This window comes from Pinus tabuliformis, chromosome 1_1, assembly GCF_031772625.1.
Source record: "Pinus tabuliformis cultivar Carrire ecotype Pingquan chromosome 1_1, CPIR1, whole genome shotgun sequence".
In the NCBI taxonomy this organism is placed as follows: domain Eukaryota; kingdom Viridiplantae; phylum Streptophyta; class Pinopsida; order Pinales; family Pinaceae; genus Pinus; species Pinus tabuliformis.
In genome coordinates, this window is record NC_142297.1 from 260,453,596 (window position 1) to 260,479,072 (window position 25,477).

Consider the following 25,477-nt stretch of genomic DNA (forward strand, 5'->3'; position numbering starts at 1 on the left):
TGCTTGGCGGATGAGGTTTCGATGCCGGTTATTTCACTTGCTTCCCAATGCGTGAAGGGGGTGCAGTACAAATGGACGTAGTACCTCTGCAAATATTTTGTGTTGAATTTTATGAAGCACAGGAGGAGGGAAAGGCATTCCATTATGCCTAGCTGTTGTTGGTAATTTCCCTCATCATGTGGAGGCTCCCAGAGGATAGTCAGTCCCTCCATAGGATGTTGACTTACCAAAGGCCGCGAAGTTCACTTCATTATGGGAAACAAAAGATCCTGAAAGGGTCATGGAAATGAAGATGTTCTGGGTGTTGGTCAAAATGGACCTCTGCACAATGATCAGTTAGAGGCCAAGGCTATCAAAAATCATGTTTCAACAATTGGAGATATATGTAGATTTTAAGGCGAATCAGTGTGTCTATCTACGCGCGATGAGATCCTAGGAAGGAATGGTACAAAGTTTTGTACCTATTCAAGGAAGCAGATGTATAGGAAATTGTGGGCAAATGGCCAGGGGAGTGGCTGCACCCCAAAAATCTTGGTGCAGGAATAAGCAAGGGAGGAGAGAGTTCCTCTACATAGACTACAACAACCTAGAAGAAAAAAGAGGTTGAGTAGGGAGTAACCCGAGAGAAAGCCACACAGAAAAAGAAGGAAGTTGTTGGCAAGGCAGCTGCTCCTAAGGAAACTGCCTAAAAGGAGTCCATCACAAAAGAAACCACAGTGGATGTTGAGGAGTCGGCCTCTCAACACAGTATAGACAAGGAGGGGTCCGAGGAAGAAGGAAGTGGTGGTGAGGAACAGATCACTCCTTTCAGAATAACAAAGCGCCAAAAGGAGATGACTTTCGGACCTAGAAAGAAACAAAAATATGACAAGCATACACATGTTGATCCAATGGTCCTCACTGAGGAGGGCTTGGATGAGATCAGAGACAAGGTATATGGCAGAATGAAAAAACTGTCGATGCAGTTTGAGCAACAATACCAGCATGCATTGGGGAATGTATAGAAGGATCTGCATGAGTTGCAACTTCAAATAGGATAGATACAAGCTAGCGTGGGACAGGCAAGCAAAATTCATGTGAGCCTGCAGCAATCAAGCGCGACTTTGATGGATACGGATAGGGTTGCGGATCTTAGATTCATACCATTACCATAGGGATCACTACACATACAAGAAGATGAAGAAAACACCCATCTCGCATTGACCAAGGGTGTGGGTGTCAACCTAGCAGTGTTATCTATTCAGGCCCTCCATGAAATACATCAAGGGGTTTCAGATGACCTCAGGTTTAGGGACTTGTGCACACTATTATTCATCAATGAAGTAAAGATGAAAAATAAGAAAATATTCCCAGAAAAGGCATAGGTGTTGAAAGAAAAATAATAATTGACCACGCGCAGCTAAAACTTGGAGGCAACCATTACACATGCATGTAATGAGATGCTAGAGCTCAACATTCCAAAAGATGTAGAATGAATGACAATTATTCGAAAATTGGCTACAACAGTTATGGAATCGAAGGATGAAATCAGCTAAGTCTGATTTGAGTTACAGATGCAAATCTCTGAATTACAGTTAAAAATGCAACCAGCCACTCTGTCGGAAGTCTAGGGTCAGCGCAGAGCAGCCATCAAAGAGGGAATGGCCACGTTATATGAAACAGTCAACAAAATGAATGATGGGCCTCATGGTGGAAGATCCTACAAAAGATAAGCTGGTGGAGGAAGTGCAGCAGGCCATGGTACAGGGTACTTCTGACTTGTAGGTGTTGAAGATGGAGTCACCCAATTTTTGTTTGGGGGCTGTTGGGATGGGGTACCTGGGGTCATTTTGGTCATGTTTTGGGTAAAATTTGTAATATAATTTTGTAACTAATGTAAAGTCTTTGCAAAATGTGTAAGTGGAGCTTGAAGGTGGTAGAGGTTAAAGGGGATTTAGTCGCTTAGGTGGGTAGGTGATGGAGATTTTTTGAGACATGCCCATGGTTCGTGGAACATGGTTTTGTAAAGAAAATGAAATATATAGATGAGTCATAGCAAGTCTTAAGAGGTAACTATTGAAGAAGAATCATTGTAAGTGGAAGGTGTTAAGGCAGGAAAGGTTTGTTTCCTGTACTTAGGAGAAAGGGTAAGGCTCATGTAGCTGAGTGCGCAGAGACCTTGGTAAGTCCACAGGCTGAATATGGAGGCCCCTGCAGCTGACTGTGTAGGGAGAAGAAGTATGTAATTGAATGATTATACTTAATAAAGTATATTTATGGTTGATACTAATGCATCTGTGCATTATTTTATGTATCTTCGCTCTGTGATATGATTTATATGAATTAATTCTTATTTACTCTCTAAAACTAGTAGATATATAATCCTTATGCATGATAAGTATAATTAGGAACCTTCGCGAAGATCTCGAAGTCGTTTGGATAGATTTACAGTAGTTATCTGTATGGAAGGGTTAAAGGTGAATGAAGGTAGATCAAGGCCTTAAGAACTTCAAGAACCATCACATAGGCCTCTGGATGAAGAGACCTGGTTCTGTAATCCCCTAATATTACTTTGGATGAGACTACAACTTGCACTACATGGGTTGTTGCTGAAAGGGCTAGCAGTTGAAGGTTTTGTTGGTTGGTGCAGATAATGTGGAGCCTAGGCGAAGACCCTTCAATCCAAAAAACATTAATTCATGTAAATCATAACATAGAGTGAAGATATGTAAACTTTGCAGAAGGTAATAATAAGACACAGATGCATCAAAATTAGCTCAAAACAGTATTTATTAAGTATAACCATTCAATTACAGACTTCTTCTACCTATGCACTCAGCTATAGGGGCCCGTGTGCTTAGCCTGCGGACTTACTAAGATCTCTGCACACTCAACTATAGGATCCTTCCCCTTTCAGCTAAGTACCAGAAACAAACATTTCCTTTCCTAGTACCTTGCCTTTACAATGAGTTTCCTTTTTCTAATTCTTAGTCTTGCTATGACTCATCTATATATAGCATTTTCTTTAAAATACCATGGGCGGCTCTCAAAAACTCTCTATCACCTACCCACATAAGGGACTAATCCCCTTTGACTTATACTAGTTTCATGCTCCGCTTCCACATTTTGTGGAGAATTTACATTAGTTACAAAAAGATATTACAAAATTTACCCAAAATTGACTCAACTAACCCTGGGCACCCTATCCCAATGGGCCCCCAACAAAATTGTGTGACTCACCCTTGAGTCGCTCAACTGGCACATTTATCTTGCCTTGGAGTTCAGAGAACTCCATCTTCAACACCTATAAATCAACAGTACCCTGCACCGCGACCTGTTGCACTTCGTCTACTAGATTATTTTTTGTAGGACCTTCCAGTGCGAAGCCCATCATCCATTGTGTTTGCTAGTTTGTATTCAACTTCTCCTATACTAATAGAGTAAGATGGCTTTCTTCCTTTGTCCATGATTGTGTCCTAGCCTTCAAGGTGGCCTCTTTTCTCTACAACTCCTTAATTTGTGTCTGCAATTGTTTCCCTTTTGCCAAGTGAGCAAAGTGCTGGACTGGAACTAAGGTGTGCGCAATCACCTTGAGTTAATCAAATTTTTGTTTCTTCTCCTAGATATCTGTGCTAATTTTCTATAGATTTGGGTCCTCCTACATAGTCATCCATAATTCCATTGCATTCTCAAAGAGATTTGTGCAACCCTTGACTGTTGCATCTAACATGGCCATTCTTTCTTTGATGACTGCTTTGCATTGCTCCCCAAATTTTGGTAGAGTGGTTGATTGTATCTTTAACTATAGTTCAAATATCTGCATCTGTAACTCAAATCATACTTGGTCTATTTCCTCCTTCAATTCCCTAACTCTTGCAACCAACTTCCTAATCTTTGCCACTGATGCTACGTCTTCAGGAATGTTGAGTTCTTGCAGCACATTACATGCTTTAGTAATGGCTGCCTCCAAGTTTTGGTTGTACATGGCCATTTCTTCCTTTTATTTTAGCACCTGTGCCTTTTCTATGAATATTTTCTCATTTTTATTCTTTACTTTGTTGATGACTAATAGCGCACATTGTTCCCTGAACCTGAGCTTGTCTGATACCCCCTGATGTAGTTCACGGAGGGTCTAAATAGTAGCGTGGCTATTTTGACACCTACATCCTTGATATTTTCTAGTTGTATGTTTTCTTCATCTGTCTGTGCGCATAGTGATCCCCACTGGTAATGGTATGACTTTGAGATCCAGAGTCTTATCTTTCTCCAGCACAGTCACGCTCACTTGTTGCAGGCTCACTTAAATCCTGATTGTCAGTCCTACGCTCTCTTGTAGTTGTCGCATTTGAATCTGCAACTTGCACAAATCCTTCTGCACATTCCCCAGTTCCTGTTGGTATTGTTGCTCGAACTACATCCACAATTTGGTCATTGTCTCGTGGACCTTGTCTACAATCTCATACAAGTCCCCCTTAGTGAGGACCATTGGATCAACATATGTATTCTTATTGGATTTTTGTTTCTTTTCGGGTGTGGAACTCGTCTCCTTTTGGTGCTTTGTTATGTGGAAAGGAGTGCTTTGTTCCTCACCACTACTTCCTTCATCATTAGACCCCTCCTTGTCTGCAGTGTGCTAAGAAGTCAACTCCTCAACATCCACTGTGGTATCCTTCATGAGGCATTCCTTTTCAACGGTTTCCTTAGCAGCAACTTATTTCTTTTGTTGTGTATCTATAGCATGTGTTGCAGCCTGCTCAACTTCCTTCTATTTTTGCACTGTTGTCGTTTGCACAGAGGAACAAATGTTTACTTGCCTAGTTTTCAGAGGTTTTGTTATATCAGGGTTCACTGTTGTATGGCCTTCAACCTCACATTGCCCCTCCGTCTCTGGAAATTTTATCTTCTATAGATCCTCTTCTTCATATTCTGAAGTCACATTGTAGCATTTCTGATCTGATAGTCACCCTATGAGTGCCATCAGTTAAAGATTTATTAAACCAAAGGTATTACAGACTCCTGTGCTGGTGTGTGTTCTATGTTATTGAAGCAACAGATCGATCAGATTGCCAATACACATACATTTAAAGGGAAAGACAGTAGAGAAATAAAGTAGGCAACACAAAGACACGAATAGTTTTTAATAAGGAGTTCACCCTATTCTCCAGGGCTACGTCTCCGGTGCAGCCTCAGTGGTGGCCTTGTTTTATTGTGTCTTACAGCAGAGAAATTACAATACAGTGACTCAACATGAGTTCTCTTGAAGCAAATTTTTCTTGGTAGGGTGGTTCATGGATTTCCCAAACCACTTGAAGTTCACAGACTCTTTTCTTCCTATTCGCTCTGTGACCCTTGGTCTACCATGGAAAGATCCAAATGTGATGCTCAGTCCAGACAGATTCCTCTATGGGAAGGCTTGAATCTTCAATCTCTCTAGTGCTCGACGCTGCCTGTGGTAAGCTTGGCCCTCTAACTCCTCTGCTTGGCCTTACTATTCTCTGTGTTCAGTCCTCCTCTCCGGGTTTGTTGTTCAGTGTCCCTCTTGGTCGCTTGGACTCCTCTCAATCCCCTCTCTATTCGACTGTCTATGTTCATGGCTTTAGCCGTTCGATCCCTATGACTGTATCAGTTCCTCTCCCACCTACATCATTTCTCCTTCCACCTGTGTGCTTGGAATTCTTTGTTCGACGTCAGCATGAATGCTCGGGAAGTGGCCACGTGTCCCCATCAGAACAACACTAGCCTGCTCTTCGATTCATTTCTTCAGTTATGTCATGGATACGTTCTTTCTCCACCGTGGTGGTCAGACGGATTCCAAATCCCTTTAAATCACGGCTTAGTTCCCTATTGATTCTGCTTCTTTCTATCGGGCACAATCTCAGCCGTCCGATCTGGGCTCCTCAAGATTTGACGTCATATGCACGTAGAGTGTGGTTGAATTGCTCGACCAATAACTCATGATCAACGAAGGTTTTCTCTCTCCTCCACTGCCACGCGTCGATTGGTGTATGGGATCGCTCCGCTCCTGTCCAAAACCTCTTACCGTTCAAGGCCGCCCTGATCAATACCACCGGTTTTCCAGAGCGTGGGTCCCACCTTTGTCCTTTAGTGCTTTTTGCCTCTCCGCCCACAGTTCTCCAGCTCCCAATGTGACCGAGCGCTTACGGATTTTCCACTTTGCCCCTGTTTGCCCAACGATGTACGATTAGCGCTAAGTGCATCAAAATCGCCTCCTTTTCCTGATCCGAGGCTCCCATGGGCTGTTTTGACCTCCTGTGTAGTCTCCATGGGCCTTGGTCAGCGCGCTTTGACCAAGTTCCTTGTCGTTCCACGTTGGCTACCATTGCCACTAGTTCAAAGCATTTTGATCGCTATTTTGGATTTCATGAGGGATTTGTTCGACTTGATTTAGTCATGGTTCTTTGACAGTCGTTTGTGGATCCGATTCGGATCACGGCCTCCCTACTGTAAAGCTTTTGGACCACCAAAAGTTGTTTTTTCTTCAAGCAACGACTAAGTGAGGGTATTTCTTTCTCACTTGTCCAATCTCAATCCACTTCGCAATGCTTGGCTTCGAACCTTTAAGCCTAATCCGGAGGTATTCAACCTATCCACTGTGCGTCGTCCTTACATTCCTATCCAGCGTTGTTTCTTCCTGCAATTCACTAAGATATTCAGGTAGCAGGTCATCAACAGAAGGTAATTGACTCTGCTCTTCAGGGTCCTCAATCATTGAAGGTTCAAACAACCTCAAGCAATCTGCATTCATGGCTGATTAGATGTGCATGTAAGCTGGCAGATCAAGGCGAAAAGCATTTTCACCAATCTTCTCAAGTATCCTGAAGGGTCCATACTTGATAGGTTTTAGCTTTTTACCTTCACCTTGCATGCTGTCCTTGCTGATATATAGCCAGACTTGGTCTCCAACTTAAAAACTATGCTCCATCCGATGCTTATCATGCCTAGCCTTGTACTTGGCTTGGCTCTTTTCCATCTATTCCTGTACTACCTGGTGGATCTCCTGGATCTGTTCAATGAACCTTGTTTCCTTCTCCACATCACTGTGTCTCTCAACCAAGGTATCTTTACCAAAGACAAAATCCAAAGGAGACCTTGGTATGAAACCAAGACAGGTCTCAAAAGGAGATCTCTGTGTAGAAGAGTGTTTGGCCCTATTGTAAGCATGCTGCACATAACACAAGTGTTCATCCCAAAGCTTAGGATGTTTGTTGCAATGTCCTCTAAGTAACTGGATCACCGTCCTATTAACTACTTCTGTCTGGCCATCTGTTTGTGGATGAAAGGTTGTGCTTTTCTTTAGCTTGGTGTCCATTAGTTCCCACAGACTTGACCAAAACTTCCCTACAAATTGAGTGTCTCGATCAGATACAATAGAAGTGGGCAATCCAAAATGAACCCATACATGTTCAAATAACAATTTTGTAGTTTGTTCAACTGTAATCTATTTACTACAGGGTATCAAAATACACATTTTGCTGAACCTATCCATAACAACATATAGATAATTATGAACTTTCCTAGATTTAGGAAGTCCTCCAACAAAATCCATGGAAATGCTTTCCCAAGGGTGAGAAGGAACTGGCAATGGAGTGTATAAGCCTTGTTTTATGTTGCTGGGCTTGCTTTTAGCACACATAGCACACCCCTTTACATATCTAGAAACTGTCTCACTCATTTTTGGCCAATAGCAGAACCTTTGTAGCTGTGTAATTGTTTTACTTACCCCAAAGTGACTTGATATCAGAGAAGTGTGGGCTTCCCTAATTATCTTTTCTCTCTCAGTTTGTGGAATGCAGAGTTTCCCACAATGATATAAGAGTCGGTCCTTCACATGATAGTCCAATTATTCTACTCTTTTGCCTTGACTCAAAGTTGCATATACATCCTTAAAGTCCATGTCCTGAGCATACTGTTCTATGTAGCTTTCATGCAGCACAGAATTATGCTTAAGTATGGTAGATGCATTTATAATGAGTCTAGATAGCATGTATGCAACCTTGTTATGTATGTCGTTTTTATATCTAATGAATAAATGAAACTGTTGTAGAAAACACATCCATCTATAATGTCTTGATTGATGTAACTTAGTTTTGGAGTGTAGGTATTGAAGTGGCTGATGATCAGTATGTATTACTGTTTCTTTTCCCATTAAGTAATGTTTCCACTTTTTCACACTCTGAACTAATGCATACAATTCTTTATCATATGTAGGATAGTTAACAACTACAGGATTAAAAGTCTTAGAATGATAACATATGGGTTTATCTTGCTGTGTCAACACTGCTCCCATGGCATAGTCACTGGCATCAGTTTGGATCTCAAATGGTCTTTGTAGATCTGGCAGTGCCAGTACAGGTGTTGTACTAATTCTTTCTTTCAAGGTGTCGAAGGCTTTCTGCTATTTTCCTCCCCATTGAAACACCTTGTTCAATCCTTCCAAGGCATGTAAGGGAGCTGCAATTGAGGAAAAGTTTGAAATGAATTTCCTCCAATATTGTGCTGCTCCTAAGAAGCTTCTCACTTCTGTAGCAAACTTGGGTTTAGGCTAGTTTACAGTAACTGCCACTTTAGAGGGATCTATTTTTAATTCACCTCCCCCTACTATGTGACCCAAATAATTTAGGGAGGTTTTTCCAAATTCACATTTGGAGAGTTTAACATAAAGTTTTTCTCTTTTAAAAACATCCAATGTCTGCTTAACATGCCTTAAATGTTCTTCCCACATTTTACTAAAAATCAGAATGTCATCCAAATACACAATAACAAAATCATCAAGAAAATGCCTGAGTACATCATTCATTAATCTCATGAAAGTAGTAGGAGCATTAGTTAAGCCAAAAGGCATAACCAGCTATTCATACAATCCCTGCTTTGTTTTGAAAGCAGTCTTCCATGCATCTTGCTCTGCAACTTTGACCTGATGGTATCCACTGTGCAAATCCAGCTTGGTGAAATAAACAGGTTCCTTCAATTGATCTAAAAGATCATCTATGCGAGGAAGGGGATAACGATTTTTGATTGTTATCTTATTCAATGCTCAGTAGTCAATCCACATTCTCCACGAGCCATCCTTCTTTCTCACCAAAACGATTAGTGACCCACATGGTGATGTGCTAGGTCTGATGAACCCTTTCTCGAGAAACTCCTGCACCTACTTCTTCATTTCAGAATTCTCTAAAGCAGATAACCTGTACATCCCAATGTTAGGCAATGGAACATCTTGCTGTAAAATAATATCATGTACTATTCCCTTTTTGGGTGGCAGACCTTTAGGTTCTTGGAACAAGACATCATATTCTGAAACAATATTTTCTATATCAGCTTGCTGATCAGCTTTACAACCCTCAAATGCACTGGTTTTATCAGGTTTCTTTTCCTTTACAACCATTAGCAATAATTTTTTGCATGAATTTATCATTCTTTTCATCTTCCCTGAATTTATGAGAGTATAATTATTCCTGAGCTTATGAGCTCTTACAAAGTATTCAATTCCATCTTTAACAAGTAGATACTTGTTCTTAGCTCTATAGAAAATATTCATCAAACGTAAGGACCATCTAAAATATCCATGTCATCATTCTTCTTAAGAGGAGGAAGTGGAGGAAGGTCCCTTTCCTTCCCAAAGGAAACATATTCATCAAACGTAACATCCCTGATAATTTCAAATTTCCTTTAACCAAGAATATATATTCTAAAGGCTTTATAATTTTCACAATATCCAACAAATGTACCTTTCCTTCTCGCGGCATCCATCTTGTTTCTTTTGTCCTTTGGCACATGAAATTTTATAGGGTAGCCAAAGATACAGAGATGGCTAACATTGGGCTTGATACTTGTGAACATTTATTTGGTAGTCTTGGTGTCCAATGCTTGATGAGGCACCCTGTTTTGAACATATATGACAACATTTGTTGCTTCTCCCCAAAGGAACTTTGGCAACTTTTGATCATGGACCATATGAGGAGAAACTTCTATAATGGACCTATTCTTTCTTTGAACCACTCCATTTTGGTTGGGAGTATAGGGCATAATTGTCTCTTTCTTGATACCTTCATTCTTACAAAAACAATTAACTCCTTTGACATGTACTCTCCACCATTGTTAGACCTGAATATTTTGATTTTCTTCCATGTTTGATTTTCAATCAAAGCTTTGAAGTCCTTGAACATTTTGAAGGCTTCATCCTTGTGCTTCAAGTAATATATCCATGTCTTTCTTGAGAGTCATCAATGAAGGTGATGTAGTTGAGATGGCCACTAATAGAGTGCACATGCATCGAACCACATATGTTGGAATGAATGAGATTGAGGATGTCAATTGTCTTGTTCTTCCTATAGGGGAATGGTCCCCTTGTCTTCTTCCCACTTACACATCCTAGACATACTCCATCATGTAAGGTTTGGACCTTGGGAATCCTAGATACCAATTTCTCCAATTTTGGAAGCATGTCATAATGCAGATGGGCCAATCTTTGGTGCCATTCCTCGCTTAGATTATTAATATCATGGACCAATGCTAGAAGAGGTCTTCTAGTGACTCTATAGATTCTTTCAAATCTCGATCCCAATGTGAATGAATCTCTCATAGGTGATCCAATAGGCCTAGTAAGAACATTTCCTTTGATGAATACATCCTTCATCCCTTTGTCTTCAGAAGTGGATATTGATACCAAGTTCTTCTTCAATATTGGCACATACATCACATCATAAGGAAAAATATATCCCCTAGAATTGAAATGAAAATTGACAAACCCAAAGCCATAGACGGGATGAATGCAATTATCTCCAGGAATAATTTTCAAATTTGTCTCCCTCTATATCAAATTAGAGAGAACTTCCTTATACCCAAAGAAGTGATGAGTTTGCCTACTATCAAACAATCAACTATCCCATGAATTTAGAGGAGATGAAATAATAAGGGAAGATATAAGACTATATTTAGATTGATTTGAAACATTACTTTCATACCTGGAGAATGTTGACTTCTTTTGGGGATGACGATCTTCTTCATGATCACTTGGAGCATATCTTTTGAATATTGTTTCATCTCTTCCATTGCAATTATTCCTTCGTTCATCTTTTCTTTTTCGATCATCAAACGTGTTTTTGTTACTTCTATTGTTGTCGCATGGACCATGGTTATTCTCAAATCATTCTCGAGAATAATGGGCTTTCTTATGACAATTGTAGAATTCAATGCGCAATAATTCCTCCCTTCTACTTGAATTTAAAGGATGAGGATTTTTTGAATTTAATATACCTCCTTTTCCTTTCTTCTTCTTCTTTTCAGGATCAATGAATGCAATGGGCTCTCTCTCTTCATGCTTTGAATCCTTCCTCTTGATATCATCCTTAATTATTCTTGAGTGAGATTTCCAACAATATCATCAAATGAAGGGAGGATATTATTATTTCTTATAGTAGTAACAAAGTTTTCCCAAATAGGAGGGAGACCTCTGAGAGTCACAATCACAAATTCCTTTTTAGGAACATATTCCTCGACTCTTTGCAATTGATCTCTAAGTTAAGATATCCTCATAATGTAGGATTGCACAGACTATCGTTTTTCCATCTTGGTGTATTTGACTTGATATTTCAAAGAGACGATTTCATTCAAATTGTTGAATTCATACAGGCCAACTATCTTATCATACATGTCCTTAGAATTCCTCAAAATTCCAACATATGTAGGTAGATTATCTTGTAAACCGTCAACTATAATTTTCATTGCTTTTAACTCACCTTCCTTGTGCTTGTTCTTGACAACATCGGAAGAATTCTCCAAAGGCCCAAGTACTTTTCATTGAATGTATTTCAAAACATCATTATTATCAGCTATGATCTCCAACCTGACTTTCCATGCAACAAAATTAGACGAGTCACCCAAATTTTCATTTTCCTTAAAGAAGGAAGACATCTTGACTTAACTAGATAGGCTCCTTCAATTTCTAAAGATGATTTCTTCAATTATTGTCTCCTTTTGGGCTTGTCCTTCACCTTAGCTTTGATATCATGCTAATTTTCAGATTGTTCTATGCTAAATCAATTACTTTATCCCAATTCAATACTTCAATTAACAATCTCTTCAATAACAATTAATCTTTTCAATCATCAACAATAATTGAAGATAGAAAAATAAATGCAATGATAAAAGAGACAATCAACACATCAACAATAGACACTAGATTTGGTCAAAGACCAGGGAAAAGCCCCACTATGAGGGAAAACCCTACTACGAGGGAAAACCCTTTAAAATTATTCTTCTATTAGATTGTCATAAAATGTTTCAGCAGAGATTACAATGAGCACAATACAATATCATCCAGAAAAATAACCAAATAACATTCATAAATATGTTTCCATCATCAATATACACCAGAGACAACTTTTCCTGTCTTCAGTCAACTGTAAAATTTTAGCCCTACTTTCTAGTCGTAGGGAGGAAGAGTTTTGAAAATGACTGGGAGATTTCAGTTTCTCCCTCAATCCTATAATCTAATGACTGCAACCAAATTTATCCTTTGACAAGCCAATGACTGTAAACAAAAACCCTAGAAACATGTGTGAGCTTCATATCTTGTAATCTCATACCTTTGTGAACTTCTTTTGTCAACCCAACCTTAGACCTGTGTGAACCAATCAATGAAATAAGAATAGGAATATGCTTGGAGATGTCCAAATGAGCTTGAGGTCACTTGTATTTATAGGCTTCCAAGGGTGACCAATTTTACATCAGGGTTGACCTATCCAAATGTCCATGTGTGGGATGTTCTTCATAAGTACACTTTCCCTTATCCAAATTTGATGATATTTTGGTTGATTTTTCTCCTCTCAAAAAGAGGAATTCAATGAAATAATCATCTCCATAAAATGGGTTATCAAAAGTCTAATTTGACCCTAGTTTCCAATTTTAACAGACTGAACGAAATCTCTCTTTCGTCCAATCAACCTCATGCCATATTCCAAGCATGAATGTAGGATCATATGGGTTAAACCAAAATATAACTAACCATGACTTCTAGAGGCCAAAGCACCTCAACCCACAACCAAATTGATTTTTCCTAAACTGGTCTAGAAATAACTAATATTAAAATAAGCTTGGGTGCCTCTGACTTCTTCACCAGATCCAAAGGAATTTTCCTATATTCACCCATACATCAAGAGCTCCAAGAGAAATCCCATCTCCACCCTTGACTCTTGGAAATTATCCCAAGGCCACCTCAACCAAGATCCAAGTCTACTAACCATCCAATGTCTAATCAAAACAAAGAACCCACTACATCATGGCTATCTAGGAAATGGAAGGGCAAGGATGAAACCACTTTCAATCGAGACAAATCACATGGCAATGATAACAAAGTGAAAAAACATCCACATGCATGTACCATGAATTCAAGCATTAACAAGGAAACCACACATGCAACTTGTTACCTTCAATGTACTTTTGTTTCAGTTGTTGATCCAACATTCTTTTTCGCTACACACAAATTCCTTTTCTTGATTTCTTCTCTCCAAGTCCAAGTGAATGATAGGATGTTCCAAGAATGCTCTAAGTGTGTAAGAGTGTGGAAGAGATCTATAACGATCAAGAGCTGAGCCAAAACTGTCAAAATTTGAAATTGATCAAAATTTGAACTAACCAAAGTTGTGAACTATTTATCTAATGCCTTTTTATCATTGATGTCTCATGTATCTTCCTTTCCTTTTTCCTTTTCTTTCATTTTCCTTCATTTTATTTCTAATTTCCCTTACATGCATATTTGTGTCTCTTCACCTTCCTCTTCTCCTATATGAATCCCATGATTTTCATCTTATTTTATTTTCATGGAAAATAAAATAGGGTTGGATACACCAATTAGCATCACTTGGTGGGGGTATTAAAGAATATTTCCCATATATGTGTCTCAGATCCCATTTTGTTGTTGCATACTATAGATTGGGTTCTAGCTCCCCTTGCATAGTTCGTTTCACACTTTGCAACCATGAAGCTAGCATTCCTCTTGAGGTTGTGGGTTGGCCAAGCCCATAGCCTCCCTCATACCACAAGTTCTTGCACCTAGGCTTCTCTCTATCACTACTTCCACCTGACTAGAGATAGGTACTAGGCTTCTCCTAGCTGGTGCATATTTTTGGCATGACCTCTTGGCCGGGGGGTACCAAAAAGAAGAGAAAAAAGAAATGACAAGAGAAAGCTAACTCGACACATGGAAACCGACACAACTGCAAAACCATAGGCGATTCTACCCTTCCAGTGGCAGCAACACAGATAGTGTTTCCACTGCCAGTGTTTTCACTGTGCACCGGTAATGTTGCACATCGATAGTACCGCACACCCACTATGCCACACACTCATAATACTATGAATTCATAGTACCATGCACTAACAATGCCACACACCAACATTGTCATGCACTCAGAGTGACAGAAATATAGGCCAAACCACTGTCATAAACAAAATACGACACTACAAAAACACCACTGCTAAGACTAACAACAACTTAAATATGTACATAAAACTAGAAAAAAATCCTAACTTTGTTGTGATTTAAACTAGGAAACTAGAAATCTGACATAAAAACCCAACTACAACAAATAAATTAGTAGCAACTTTAACCGATCAAATTACATTTCACGCAGTTGCTGCAAAAAAAGACATGGCATGAAATTGTTGCAAATGTATAAACTGGGAAAAATACTAAACTAGTGGATTACACTTCAGATAACAAAGTTGTTGTACATGTAACATTAAAACTGCAACATAAAACCATACAACAAATTACTCCCCAAGTTTCCGCAGTGCATAGAAAATTTATGCAAATAAAACCACATTGCTGCAAATATCACGAGATTGGAAAATAAACTATACACCTATTGAACACACCTAGAAAATTGTTGCAAACAACAACATATCTCAGGAACCCAAATTATTTTCACATTACATAACCATAATTTAAACAAATTGTAGGCCTCCCTACCATGGTAGCAGGGAGGTTTCATTTCCTTCATATGCTCCCTACACAACCACCAAAAACAGTATGCAACACTCACTACAAAATCCAACGAGAGACCAACAAAAACCCTCTCTCGAATCCTTATGTTCTCCTCAAAACCCCTAACCCTAGAAGGAATATTTTATTACTTTAATCAAAATCTCCCAACCATATTTCCCTCCAATGAAATGTACCTTTCATGAATTTTACATTTCATTGCATGTGCATTTCATTTTCATCTCATTTACATTTCATATCATTACACATTTGCATTCTTGTTTTGCATTTCATTTCACATTTCTTCACAATTACATTTAGATTTTACAATTACATTTACATTAAATTTCTAAAATTAACCCAAAGTTACATTTGGGCTCCAACAACTCCTAAAAAATAAAATCTACAAGAACACCCACATATCATGATGATTCAGGAAACCAAATGCTCTTTTGAGTCTCTTAATAAACTTATAAAGCGTGTTTGGATACACTATGATTATTTAGTCCATGTTGCTCAAGGAGCATTAGGAGGCATTGCTATAATATGGAATCCCTATTGGCCACATGGTGTTGGCATTGATGTGAACCTAGGATGTTTATCTAAGGAGTCAATTGTGCAGTCAATTATGTTGGAATTGATGTCAATAATATATATATATATATATATATATATATATATATATATATATATATATATATATATATATATATACATATATATACATATATATATATATATATATATATACATATATATATATACATATATATACATATATACATATATATACATATATATCCATATATATCTATATATATATATACACACACACACACATATATATATATATATATATATATATATATATATATATATATATATATATATATATAAGAATAACCTGAAAAATTATCTCATTTATTAAAGAAGAAGATTGATTAAGTTTCAAAATATGTCCCTCATTTATAGAAGAAAGTGATTGATTAAACTTGAAAAAGTCTCTTATTTATAGAAGAAGGTGATTATTTATGTTGGAAAATATCTCTCATTCAATGAAAATGGTGGTGGATTGAGTTAAGGAGGAAAGTTCTATGAACCAGACCAAATTTATAATGTATGAACATAGATGGTTAGCTCTCCATTTCTTTGAGTGTTTAATCGCTCCAAAAAAATATTTATAGGAGAAAGATTTGTGAAAGTTGGTTGGTTCCTTTATGAGAGTTAGTCGTTGGAGAGCTTTGAGAACCAATGGTGAGAGGAAAGACATAAATATAGCAGATTGTTGGAGGTGATAAGTTTTATTGCAAAATTTTTGTGTGCATGCTTCAACAAATGTTTGATGCAGGTTTATGAAGACATTTGATGGAGGAGATTCCCGCTACGTTGGAGATTGGATGTTATCATATTTTATACAACACAATTGTATTGCTAACATGGTGTATGCAGGAGTTTACAACTAAGCAAATCATCTTTAATTTCATATGGTTGTGGCATTGTATTCATATCTTGTATGGTCACTTTGTTGATACATGACTGAGTTTTTGTATTTAGATTTGTTATACTATTGATTGAGTTATGTTGAGAATATATTTTTTGGAGGATTGATATGTGGATTTTATATTTATATGTATGGTGTTGATTGTGTTGATATCATGTATTGATTGCGGCTAAGATTGTGTTGGAGGGCATATATTCAAAGTTTGATATATGAGAAGATTGGTTGTAGCAGAGAGATTATTATATGTGCATATTGTTATTGTGAGTCCAATTTGAAAATTGATGAAAAGAGCCTCACTATTTTGTTGATTTGAGTATATGGGCCCAGTGTGAAATATTTTGAAATGAGGTACATGAGATGTGCTGAAGGTTGGGGCTTTCAGTGAGCAAGTGGTGGCTTGCATATTTAGGGTGTAATGACATCCTAAAGGTAGTGGCCCAAGAACATGGGAGTGTTTGACTTCCATCTAGTTGTGGTTGGATAGTCTAATGCTAGTTGGGCAAGATCTATTAGAAGTAATATCTTCTAGCGGGTGGTGCCCTGCAAAGTCGAGGGAGTTGTGGCTTCCTGTAGGTGGTGGTCTGCAAAGTTCATATAGGTTGTTGTCTAAAGCGAATAGTGGCTTGGATGATTAGCAACCTATTGCTTTCACACTAGTGGTGGTGAGTGAATCAAATGTAAATTTAATATGATAATAGAAGAGACGACAATGAAGAATATTTTTCACTGATGGTTTTTACCCTTGTGTGTTCTACCTTACATTAGGTGTCTCTATGTGTGATTGTGCCTTGATGTGTTGTTGATCTTATGTTCATGTTTATTGATCTTATTGCTTATGGTTCATGGTTATTTACTTATGTAGTAGTTGTTCATGTGGTTTACTCGTTCATATTTACATCTACTCATATACTATGGTGCTAATGAACTACAAATGAATAGATGAATTGAGGCTTGTGATAAAAAATGTGAAAAATTGGTAAAATTGGTCATAAGACACAATATTGATTCACTCTCCTCCCTCTCAATATGTACAAGGTTTCTAACAATCAATCCTTAGTCACACTCTAGGATTCATTTTCTCTGCCTGGAATCCTAACTGCAACAATGCAGCTCATTGGTTGAACTCGTTCAAACTTTATTACTTTTATCTATTCTATCTAAAAGACAATAGTTTTGTATTTCAATTAAACTTTTTTTTTTTCTATTTTATTATGTAAGGAAAATTATGATGATAATGGTATTTGTTGAAAATAATTTATTAATTGGAAATAATGATAATTATTTTTTAAAATGTTATTTAATATCAAAATGATTTTATTATTATTTTTAAAAAATTATAAAATAAATAAATATATATTATCAAATAAAGACTAAATTAAAATAATGTTTATTTTTTATATATAAATTATAATTTTTTTTAAATAAATTTAATTTTATATTTTTCCAAAGTGTTTTATTTAAATTTCGTTTAAAATGTTTTATATGCACTTAATTTTTATAATTTTATTTCAAAATATCTTTTACAATATTGAACTTTTTAATTTTATAAAACATCAAAAATTACAAACTTGAAATACTTTTGTAGATATTTTTTGAATAAAATAAAAAATAACTTTTAACTTGTTTTTAAATTCCATGAATCAATCATAATTATATATATATATATATATATATAATTTTACAAGAAACTAATATAACAATACTTATAACAATACTTATAGACAAGAAGTTATTATAACAATAATTATCAAAGCATTGTAATAATAATTATCAAAAAATTATAACTCATTATGTCATTAGAGAAAATTTGTACTATAACAACAATTCCACCTAAAATAAAGTCAATTAACGTTTACATATAATCACATATTTAAATGTTTTATTTTACATATAAATAATTCTTTTTATTTTATATAATAAAAATGGTTCATAACACATTATATTATATTTAATTAAATTAAAAAAAAAAAACACAACAAAAACTTTTTAATAAATTTGATTGTTTCATTTTCTCTTTTATTTTGTTATTCTTCACAAATTGTTCAAGATATAATATGGACCAATTGAAAGCAAATCGCTATTCCCTAAAAATATAGAATTTAAAAATATTATTAAATAATTAATTTAATTAAAACAACAAAATCAAAAGAAAAACTATAACCATTAACATATAATAATGATTATATAATAAATAGCTACCAAACCTATCCTCAATACCTCATTTATTAATGGGATGTTAAGCAAATTTGACTAATAACCTGGATCAATTTTTCTTATTTGATACAACCAAGAGAATCAATTCATACACTTTGAATGAAAGCAGTAACAATGTACTAAACTAGTTTGTGAAAGAGCTTTTACCCGTGAAAAATAGATTAAAGCAAACCGATACAAGTTGCTAGATACTGACCCTTTGGAATGAACCCTCTCATTTCCAAATTTCTTCCTTTGCTCTATTTTCCTTCAATTTTCTACTCCGCCGGGTCCACTACTCCAACATTAGACACTATAATCTGTGACATTACACTAGACACCTTAATCTTGGTACTTAGTTAGCTCATAGCTCATCTTATCATCCTCAATCTAATGGGAAAACTGAAATGGATAACAAATGTTTAGAAGGATATATTCGTTGCTTTGTATCTGATAAACAGACACAGTGGGTCAAATGGTTACCTCTGGCTGAGTGGTGGTGTAGCACTTCCTTCCATACTACAACAAAAATTACCCCACTTATGGAACTTTATGGATATCATCCACCGTCCATCACATCATATTTAAGAGAAAATTCTAAGGTTCAAGCAGTGGAAGATCACATCAAGCATCAACAACAGGTTCTCCAACTCTTGAAGGATAACCTAACTTTGGCGCAGAATAGAATGAAACAACAGGTAGATCAACATCACACTGAAAGAAGTTTTGATGTAGGTGACTGGTTATTCCTACAGCTACAACCATATAAACAAATGTTCCTCAAGCAAGCTAAGAAGGATAATAAATTATCACTAAAGTATTATGGTCTCTACAAGGTGTTACAAAAGATTGGTACTGTGGCATACAAATGGGAGCTTCCTGCAACTTCCCAAGTGCACCCAGTTTTCCATGTTTCATGCCTAAAGAAGGTTATAGGTGAAAAACTCCCAGTTCAAACAATATTTCCAGAACTTGACGAGGAAGGAAAAATCATATTGGAACTTGAAGCATCCACAGAAACAAGAACTCGACAACTACAAAATAGATCAATTTCGGAGTATATCATTAAGTGGAAGAACTTACCCATTGAAGATTCCACATGGGAGGGTGAGAATTTTATACAGAAGCATGCAGAACTACTCAAGCATTAAGGAAAACACTTTTTTGAAGGAGAGGAACATGTTAGGTCCCTATAATACTAGTGATTCCCCCATTACTATTGTCATTGTAGCCCTTATTGCTATTCTTGTGCCCCTATTGCCCCCATATTGTTATTATTGTGCCCCATAGAAGCCCATTATTGTTATTGTTATGCCCTTATATTATTATTGTTATGTCATTTTTTATTATAGTATGGCTCGTTAGACGCCTATATATAGAAAGTATGTTTTTCCATTTGTATCATCCAAGAATTGTTCATTTGTGTAATGTAAAGGAGGTTTCCCCCTCAAAGAGGCTGATTTTGAAGGTGTTGATTTAACTTTTCTTATATTTTGTGAGCTGGTTGCATAAGAATGTATTTCTTGATAAGTCATCAATGAAGGTGATGTAGTAGAGATGGGCACCAATAGAGTGCATAGGCATCAAACCACATATGTTAGAATGAATGAGGCAGAGGATGTCAATTGTCTTGTTCTTGCCAAAGGGGAATGGTCCCCTTGTCTTCTTCCCACTTGCACATCCTCAAAATACTCCATCATGTAGGGCTTGAACCTTGGAAATCCCAGATACCATTTTCTCCAATTTTGGAAGAGCATCATAATGTATATGGGGCAATCTTAGGTGCCATTTCTCACTTATATGATTAGTATCATGGACCAATGCTAGAAGAGGTTTGCTAGTGACTCTAAGATTCCTTCAAATCTCAATCCCAATGTGAATGCATCTCTCATAGGTGATCCAATAGGCCAAGCAAGAAACTTTACTTTAGTGACAAAAACCCTCATGCCTTTGTCTTCTAAAGTGGATATTGATACCAAGTTCTTCTTCAATCCTGGCACATACATCACATCATAAAGAAAAATAGTTTCCCTAGAATTCAAATGAAATTTGATGAACCCAAAGCCTTAGGTGGGATGAATGCAATTGTCTCCAAGAATATTTTTCAAATTTGTCTCCCTCTCTATCAAATTAGAGAGAACTTCCTTATACCCAGAGAAGTGATGAGATTCCCTATTATCAAACATCCAACTATCCCATGAATCTAGAGGAGAAGAAATAATAAGAGAAGATATAACAATATATTCATATTGATTTACAACATTACTTTCATACCTGGAGAATCTTGACTTCTTTTGGGGATGATGATCTTCTTCATGATCACTTGGAGCATCTCTTTTGAATATTCTTTCATCTTTTCTTTTTTGATCATCAAACGTGTTTTGGTTACTTCTAGTGTTGTAGCATGGACCATGGTTCTTCTCGGGGAATTCTCGAGCATAGTGTCCTTTCTTATGACAATTGTATCATTCAATGTGCGATAATTCCTTCCTTCTATGTTAATTTCAAGGAGGAGGATTTCTTGAATATAATATACCTCCTTTTCCTTTCTTCTTCTTCTTGTGATGAGCAATGAATGCAGTGGGTTCTCCCTCTTCATGCTTTTGAATCCTTCCTCTAGATATCATCCTTGATTTTTCTTGAGTGAGATTTCCAGCAATCTAATCAAATGAAGGGAGGATATTATTGTTGCTTATATAGTAATAAAGGTTTCCCAAATAGGAGGGAGACCTCTTAGAGTCACAATCACCAATTCCCTATCAGGAATAGATTCCCCTACTCTTTGCAATTGATCTCTAAGACAAGATATCCTCATAATGTAGGATTTCACAAACTCTCCATTTTTCATCTTCGTGTCTTTGAGTTTATCTTTCAAAGATATGATTTCATTCAAATTATTGGCTTCATACATGCCAATTATCTTATCATACATGTCCTTAGAATTCCTCAAAATTCCAAACATATGTAGGTATATTATCTTGTAAGCCATTAGCTATAATTCGCTTTACTTTTAACTCACCTTTCTTGTACTTGTTCTTGGAAGCAGCGGAAGCATTCTCCAAAGGCTCAGGTACTTTTCCTTGAATGTATTCCAAAACATCATTGTTATCAGCTATGATCTCCAACCTGACTTTCCATGCAGCAAAATTGGATGAGTCGCCCAAATTCTCATTTTCCTTGAAGAAGGAATATATCTTCACTTGACTAGATATGCTCCTTCAATTTCCAAATATGATTTCTTTAATGCTTGTCTCCTTTTGGGCTTATCCTTCACCTTAGCTTTGATACCATGTTAATTTTCGGATTGTTCTATGCTAAATTAATTACTTTAGCTCAATTCAATACTTCAATTAACAATCTCTTCAATAATAATTAATCTTTTCAATCATCAACATGAAGATAGAACAATAAATGTAATGATAAAAGAGACAATCAACACATCAACAAGAGACACCATATTTGGTCAAATACCGACGAAAAACCCCACTATGGGGGAAAACCCTTTGAAATTCTTCTTCTATTAGATTGTCATAAAATGTTTCAGCACATATTACAATGATATTAATACAATTTCATCTAGAAAAATAACCAAATAACGTTCATAAATATGTTTCCAGCATCAATATACATCAGAGACAACTTTTCCTGTCTTCGGTCAACTGTAAAATTTCAACCCTACTTTCTAGTCGTAGGGAAGAAGAATTTTGAAAAGTACTGGGAGATTTCAGTTGCTCTGTTGATCCTGTAAGCTAATGACTACCGCAAAATTTATCGTTTGGCGAGCCGACGACTGTAAACCCAAACCCTAGAAACATGTGCGAGCTTCGGATCTTGTAATCTCAGACCTTTGCAAACTACTTTTGTGGACCCAACCTTAGAACTGTGTGAAGAAATCAATGAAATAAGAATAGGAATATGCTTGGTGATGTCCACATAAGCTTGAGGTCAGATTTATTTATAGGCTTCCAAGGGTGACCAATTTTCCATTAAGGTTGACCTATCCAAATGTGCATGTGTGGGATTTTCATCATAAGTATACTTTCCATTATCCAAATTTGATGATATCTAGGTTGATTTTGGTCCTCTCGAAAAGAGGAATTCAATGCAATCATCATCTCCATCAAATGGGCTATTGAAATCAAATTTGACCATAGTTTTCAATTTTAATAGGTTGAACCAAATCTCTCTTTTATCCAATCACCCTCTTGCCATATTCCAAGCATGAATGTGGGATCATATTGGTTAAACAAAATAGAACTAACCACGACTTCTAGAGGCCAAAAAAACTCAACCCACAACCACATTGATTTCACCTAAATTGGTCGAGAAATCACTAATACCAGAATAAGCTTGGGTTCCTCTAACTTCCTTCACTAGCTCCAAAGGAATTTTCCTATCTCCACCCATCCTTCAAGAGTTCCAGGACAAATCCCATCTCTACCTTTGACCCTTGGAAAATTTCCGAAGACCACCTCAACCGGGATCCAAGTCTACTAACTATCCAAAGCTTAATCAAAACAGAGAACCCACTACATCATGGCTATCTAGGAAATGGCAAGGCAAGGATGAAACCACTTTCAATCGAGGAAAATCCCGTGGAAATGATAAAAAAGTGACCAAAAATTCACATGCATGTACCATGCATTCAAGCATTAACAATGAAATCACACATGCAACCTGTTACCTTCAATGTACTCTTGTTGCAGTTGTTGATCCAACATTCTTTTCCACTACCCACAAATTCATTTTCTTTCTTGCTTCTCTCCAAGTCCAAGTGAATGATAGGATGATCCAAGAATGTTGTAAGTGTGTAAGAGCATGGAAGAGAGCTATAATGATCAAGAGTTGAGCCAAAACTGTCAAAAGTTGAAATTGATCAGAAGTTGAATTGACCAAAGCTGTGAACTATTTCTCTTATGCCTTTTGATCATTGATGTCTCACGTCTCTTACTTTATTTTTTCCTTTTTTCTTTCATTTTCATTCATTTTATCTCTAATTTCCCTTGCATGCATATTTGTGTTTCTTCACCTTCCATTTCTCCTATTTTCCTTCATTTCCCTAATTAAATGTCATTTATTGCCTCTTTTCATTTCCAATTCCTTTGCCAATTTCCATAGCCATTGATAAACCATAAGTGATGCCCACTATAACGTTTTTCCACCATTCAAATTGGAATATGAGTCCCATGACCTTGGTCTTATTTTATTGGCATGGAAAATTATCTAGAGGTTGATACACCAATTAAAATCACTTGGTGGTGGTATTAAAGAAGATTTCCCATATATGTGTCCCATATCCCATTTTGGTGTTGCATACTATAGATTGGGTTGTAGCTCCCCTCGCATAATTCGTTGCACACTTTGCAACCGAGAAACTAGCATTCCTCTTGAAGTTGTAGGTTGAACACGGCCATAGCCTCCTTCAGACCGAAAGTTCTTCCACCTAGGCTTCTCTCTATCGCTACTTCCACCTGACTAGATGGGTACTAGGCTTCTCCCAACTTGTGCACATCATTGGCATGCCCTCTTGGCCAGGGGATGCCAAAAAGAAGAGAAAAATTAAATGACAAGAAAAATCTAATTCGACACATGGAAACTGACACAACTGCAAAACCCTAGGAAATGTTACCCTAAGAATGACGAAAACAAATATAATGCTGTCACCAATATTGTTTCCACCGCTAGTTTTTCCACTGTGCACTAGCAATGTTGTGCATCGACAGTACCATGCACCGACAGTACCGCACACTGACAGTGCCATGTACTCATAATACCATGCACTAATATTACCATGCATTGGCAATGCCATGCACCAAAAGTGTCATGCACCGACGGTGACAGAAACACAATCCAAATTATTGTCATAAACAAAATTCGACACTGCAAAAAAAACAACTGCTAAGACTAACAACAACTTAAATCTACACAGAAAACTAGAAAAAAATCCTATCTTTGTTGTTCTTTAAACCATAGTTGCCAAGTTCGACCATACCAGCAAAAAAAATTCGGAAATTCGCTGATTCGGTTCGGTACAACGAATAATTCGTCGTTTTCCAGTTCGGTACGGGTCTTGAATAATTTTGGTTAGCTGCCACTATGCTGTGCGTCCACTGTGCTGCCGCTACGCTGTGCGTCCACTATGCTGTGTCTGTGTAACCATCGATCGGCACGTTCATAAATCGCTGCTGGAAAAAATAATAGAGTAAGTAATTCGAGTTTTAGTCGTGGAAATTTGATAATCCTAATTTTTTTTGTTTTTAATTCAAAGGTGAAAACGAGGCACACGCCTCTCCTGAATTCAACTAAATTATAAATCCAGGAGTCGTAAGGCTCTGTGCAGTCGGTGCATATATTAAATTATGTACGGTACAATATTTAACTTGAAACCCAAGGGTAACTTTACGTGGACTGTAATGCCAACGTGAGACCTTTTGCTGAGAGGTTCTCCAATCATTAAGGTGAGACCTTTTTCTCATAGGTTCTCCAATCATTGACCTACAGAGTGGATGATAATTTATGCATGAAGTGCTACACACAAAGAAACCCAAAAAAAAAAAACCAATCCAACTCACAGATAAATTGAACCCAACTTGGCACACTGAAATTCAAATGAATCCAATCAAAAATATAAAATAAGAAATTGCAGTTACCTAATATAAAATAAGAAATCAATATTAGAAAATTCATAAAAGATATAAAATGATAAACTTTCAAATCCACAACTTTTATAAAAAAAAAAAAGAAAAGCAGTAACTTCTATATTACAAAAAATTATAAAATGACACAATTGAGTTTACAAT